Below are 5,942 nucleotides of genomic sequence, written 5' to 3'. Positions count from 1 at the left end.
AATAGTATAAGTTTAATTCACTACATTTTTTAAATGTTCACCTAAATTAAAGTTACATTTTGAAAAGACTTGGTTTAGAAGTTGTTAAACCTCCCACAGCAAAGACAACGCACACAGACTGCTTAATTTCTGCATCAATCTCATATTCATTGGCATTTCAACACATACACTGCTTCTGCTGCTGCAATGATGTAAGAATAACGTCAGGTTGGAAAACCTAAAAAATGGGTTAAACGCCCAGCTGTAAAAGACTTTCTCAGAGCCTAATAATGATGTCATGCTGTCTGTGTTTGTTTTGCTTAAATAAAGCAATCATTTAAGTTCTACCTGTTTGCAATGATATGATGTGAGAAACTTAATCTCTGCCGGATCTGTGTTCTTATTCTCCTTTACTGCTGCAGAAATCTAAATACCAGATGAAAAGAGGTGTTGGCAGGACATCGCTCATCACTGAAGGACAAGGATGTTTTACCCATTTCCTATCACCTGAGTGAACTCTGTGATAATAAATTGAAATTGCACATTGAAATCTTGGGACACACGCAGACTGCAAAATAAAATAAAAAAAACAAACAAAAAAACATCAACAAATTGGAGAAACATTCAACAGCACAAACCTGTGTATCCAGAGTTGGTTGGGTGGCCTTTAGCTCGGGGGGTGGCCCATGTTAGGAGTGTTGATGGTGTACGATGTGGGTATCAATTGTAACGCCCCTTGGCGAAAAACGCGGCACGCATCCTGGGACACAGAAGGTGAGCTGGACGCCGGCCCATGTCAACCTGCCGCCTGTTCCAGCTGGGGTTGTGTCAGGATCTCCTGGGCGGTGCAGAACAGGCCCGTCTTTGTCCAACAGGGGCTGCGTGTGGCTCACTATCTTAAGAGAGTCATAATCACATTGGTGATTGGGGTGTTAACAGGCCTCCACAGCTGTTGGGGAGCGGTGGCTCATGGGAAAGCATGACCAACCGCTGGCCGGTTACAGTATGTGTTAATCTTTGCAAACATAGAAGGCACATGTGTGTTTATAGCTGTGTGTCTTAGTTCATTACTGCATCTAGAGCTGCTATACAGCAGAAAATGGTAAACTACCCCTTTTTCCTTTACCTAACTTTTAAAATTGCCTTAATTTTCTGCCACAAACTTCCAAACATTTCCTTGGGATTTTATTTGACACCAGGTTGAATGACTTACATTTGTAATTACATAAACAAGTTTTTCCTCAAATCATACATAACAAGCCCAAGGCCTGAATCTAATCTAACTGGTAAGATATTTTATTTCTGCCCCCCTGTATGGTATAGAGCTATCACCAACCAAAACAGAAATCACATAAAGAGTCAGATGCTGCTGTGAATTATATAGTTTACTGCATATTTTGCAAAGTATGTTCAATCAGCAGTTCAATGACTTTGAAGAGCAAAAATGAATCTAAAACTTTTGTTGTTTTTTTTTTTTTTATGTAAAGAGATGGTCTGTAGCCCAATCAGCTGAAGATGGGAGTCTGCAGGTGCTGCACAATATTTTCCATTCATCCCTGATATGAATGGCCAACCCCTCCTTCAAACTGCTTGTAATCTTTGAATATTTAGCAAAATTAATTGCTGCTACAGAAGGAAATATTTTCTGTGACAAGTAGAGCAAGATCACCAAGATAAACTGTCTTTGAGTTTTAAATCCTGCCTTACATTACAAATGTGATTGAGGCCAATACTTTGACTTTGCCTTTGTGACAGACACATATACTTTGATATAGAACTTTGCTCAAAAGCTCTAGCTTTAGTTGACCCTCTAACAATTAGCATTAGCATTTCCCATTTTTGCAAAAAGCCGTTTCTGACCCCCCTGCTGTGAAGCTGTGTGGCCTCTGTGCCCCACCGGTGCGTGTCGTGACGCAATGACTGGTTAGTGTTGATGATGTCTTCAGTGCAAGAGAAATCAGGAAAGTAATCAATGGAGAGAAACATGGAAGGGAGCCAGGGCATAGTCAGATTGCTTTAATGTTTCGCTCTTTTGTCCTTCTAGAGCTCTCATGCCAGTTTTGCCCCTTGATTATCGAAAGCAAGCAGAGATGTTTTGGCTTGTTATATCAGAATACAAACAGTATGATGTTGTGACGAACTTACATTGCACTCGAGGGTATCACGTGAATTAGCGGGTTGAAGCAGGTCTGTGTTGCCACTGTATGCCGATAGGAGCTGTGCATTTTGAAGGCTGGTCAGTAAGTGACTAAACGTCACAATTCAGAACTGTGGGACCCAGTATTCAGACAAGACAGACAGCGGGATAATTTTAAAAGCAATTACTTACAACTGTCGGACCTGAGGCAAAAAAATCTGGAGAGAGGAAAACACTGGTTAGTGACCACATTAATCTAAAGGACGAAGTTTATGAATGTGAGTCACTAACCTGGTTTACAACTTTAGTCCATGATACCCTGGGCACTGCCCAGAGTGCCCCTGATGCTGCAACCCTGGAGAATATGTAGGAGTCCAAAGTCAGGTCAGCCAAACAGATTAGAACAGCAACAGGCAGGCTCAGAGATCCAGGAGTCCGAAGACAGTTCAGGCAAACTGTTCAGACGAGAACAGAGAAGCTCATTGGTTGGGAGGCAGAACATGTCAGGATCAGGTAATCAGAAACACTCAGGTACACTAAAAACACTCTCACCACTGAGATCAGACAGGAGCAGGCAGGAACAGGATAGAGAGAAGAATAATAATCTGGCTCTGATGATTGGATACAAGCACCTTGAATAGAGGCAGGAGCAGGTGGATCAGATGAGCAGCGATTAGAAAGTGGGCAGAGAGACAGGTGAATGAAATTAGCAATTAAGCCACTCATCAGTGCCAAGATCATTACACTAAAAACTGATTGTTAGCAGGTTTAAGCATCTTGTTTTCCTGTGGGAATGGGGCACCACTTGTCACCAACTGCTGTACAAGAGTGACCTGGTGTTGTGACATGTCAATCATCTGGGGGGACCAATCAGATTTCATGGGCAGGTTAATTTGCTGCCCTTGTCTAGCGGAGCCTGCTTTAGGCCCAGCACTTCAACCAGCTTAGACAGGTGTTTAAACTTCACCTTCAAACAGTCCAAAACAACACATATTTTTACAAATGCAATATCAAACCTTTACACAGGCACCAAAAATTGGAGGCAGACTTGATAACTGTGGATCTTTTCTCAGTTTATTTCAATAATGCATTTACTAGGAAGAAATATCTTAAGCTTTAACAGGTTAACACGTTAAAACCTTCCTAGCCAGAAAGGAAATGCAAAAAGAAAAAATAATTTTGAGCTCCAACAGGGGTTTTTAAGATCTTTTGATAGGCAACCCAAAAATAGCTAAGATGACCTGAAGGCTGTTTTAGGGAGCAGTGTTCAGGAACAGGGATGGAGTGCCTCCCATCCATGCTCCCATCCATGCTCTGATTCATGCTCTGATTCATGAGTGGAGTCAGCCTTTCAGAGTAAATATCATGTTCTCTGTTGCTTTCAGCACCTGTTTTTGCATTCAAAGAACTGGACAGACTCCATTGCATACATATAGGAGGGGTCTATCCTAAGGAGCCCCAGTAATAGATGAGAAAGAGAGCGAGCTCTTTGCTGTGATGTCACTGAACTGATATGGCCCATGCCAGGCTGTTTCCAGGTTTGCTGTGGAGGCAACACAGGCTTGGTGGTCCAACCATGTTTACCCCTCCAGCTGCATGCGCAGTCTTGTTTAAACAAAGTGGGTGCCTTCCCTCAGCCCGCGGACGTCATCAGGGCAGTCGAGCATTGATGTGGCCTTTTTCTGGAGCACCCTCAACAGAGAGAGCAAGAGAGAGAGATTGGCAGCTGAGAAAATCATACTGCAGCAGCCTGTCGTCCTTGTTGCTGGAAAAGATAGATATGGGCCAAAAAAAAAAATGGTGGAGCTGCATCAAAAATCCTCCTGGCAGGCTTGCCCCAATTTTGGATCTGGGGATGAATCATTCTGCCAAGGACTGAGCATTCTTCCGCCCCACAGCTTCCGAACGCCCTCTGTATTTCCTGTAGATTCATCACCTGTTGCCGGCTTTCTGCAAACTTAAACTAAATTTAACTGTAATTCTGCTGCACTTTATAGTTGAAGAAAAGCTCATCTAGCCAAATATAAAGCATCACTGCATAGTTTCAGATTTGGATCAAATTATATTTCAGGTCACAATACAACAAATGTGCTTACTGATGCTCCATGCAGGCTGCCTTTCTCAAAACTTGCATATGTAATTTGAGAGTGTCAATCTCTCACTGAATGGGTCATGTGACACAGAACATTGCTGTCTGAGCTCCCCATAAACACTTGAGATAATTCAACTAAAATGTATTATTATACAACAAAAGTTTACTATAGACGGTGATATTTTCTTAAAAACTTCAATAAGCCAATAAAAACATATATTTGTATATATATATATATATCTGCAAATTATGAAGTACACATATTAGATCAGTTAATGGACTGTGTATATAAATAGAGGTAATTAAAACCTAAATGTTGAACATTAAGTGCACAAACAGAGCTTCTCTGTGCTCAGTACACTCACCAGTTGTAGTATATATCTTCTGGAATTACCTTAAAGCCAAAAAAGTAAAAGTGAAGTTTTAACCATTCTAAAATCCAAGGGAGGATTTGTGATCTGAGTCCTGCATCGCTCACTGGACTTTTAAGGTACAATCTGCACATACTTCTTTGAGCTCCTGTAGGCTTTACATCACAGCGGAGGAGACTGGAGGCAATATTGTATAAATAAGGTGGCCGGTTTGCAGAATATTGGACGGGGACAGAGTGGAAAGGAGCTGGATGAAGTCTAAATTGGGGGTAATAGCATACAATCTTGCTTGCTGAAAAAAGTCCATTCCCCAAGATCTACTTTCATATGGCTGATGGCAGCAGTGCAGGTGGACATACTGTATCTATGTTAATGTAAATGTTAATTTACTGACTGGAAAGCTGTACTAAACAAAAATTAATTAGTATAGACAGAGTCTATACAAATGAAATGACAATAAAAGTTGTCTAAGTTTAAAACAGAGCAATATGTCTTTTCTGCATTTTCTTTTCATTGATTAACTGTCAAAACTTTTTGAGTTTCATGTTTATTATTTTCAACAAAGTGAAGATATTTTCAAAATATGAATCACGTTTCAAAGACAACAACAGAGACTTTTTAAATATTTTGAAACAGTGAAGAAATTTGATGGCGTATGCTTAATATGGATATCCAGATATCCACAATCTAACAGGCAGATTATGTAAATGACCACTAAAGCTAATACTTGCACTCCTATCCTTGTGTCCCTCTAGTGAGTGTTAATGTTAACGGGTTATGGTGGGTAGAGTGTGGAACTTTTACCACATCATACATGTGTTAATGCAAAACGACTATTGCTGTTTTAAAAGTATTTTTAGTTTCAAGATTGCAAAACAGCAACTGGTCCTGCCACATTTGATATGGAACAGATAACATAACATAACCTTTGATATACGAGTTGTTCAGTTTTGCACGTTGCCAACCTATGCACTTCAAGCAAGTCCACACTTCATATAGGGGCATAGGTTGTAGTGTGGATATTGAGACAGGGCCTTGGAAACCTAGATATTTGGATAAAGCATCTGGTCACGCTTTCTCCTGATGAAACCTGAGGAAACTACTGACTGATAATAAAGAAACAATATTGTTGGTGGTTAAGAGAAATCTTTTAGGAGGCTTTACAAACTTGAAAGACCCAACTGGGTGTGCTTGGAACATCTCTTGGGGCCTAATTTCAGAGTTGTTTTCAACTCCCACCTCCAGGACAGGTTTGGATTCCAGGCGAGGGTGGAGAAATAAGCTCCATTTACACTACCCTCTGAAAACCGTTATTAAAGGGATAGTTCGGGATTTTTGACATGAATCTGTATGGCATCCCCAT

General features: G+C 40.8%; 1 long non-coding RNA gene across 1 annotated transcript in view; it reads right to left on the bottom strand.

Annotated features, from left to right (window-relative positions):
* Positions 1–5,942, bottom strand: part of LOC107090650 — a 30,784-nt gene that overhangs the window by 10,619 nt on the left and 14,223 nt on the right. Inside the window, exon 3 of the long non-coding RNA XR_001481492.1 lies at positions 618–875. This is a non-coding gene — a long non-coding RNA (uncharacterized LOC107090650). The remainder of the gene's footprint in view (positions 1–617; positions 876–5,942) is intronic.

Source organism: Cyprinodon variegatus, unplaced genomic scaffold (assembly GCF_000732505.1).
Source record: "Cyprinodon variegatus isolate N-32 unplaced genomic scaffold, C_variegatus-1.0 Scaffold306, whole genome shotgun sequence".
NCBI lineage: Eukaryota > Metazoa > Chordata > Actinopteri > Cyprinodontiformes > Cyprinodontidae > Cyprinodon > Cyprinodon variegatus.
Note: the sequence above shows the minus strand (reverse complement) of the source record. Positions and strands in the feature narration are given on the sequence as shown.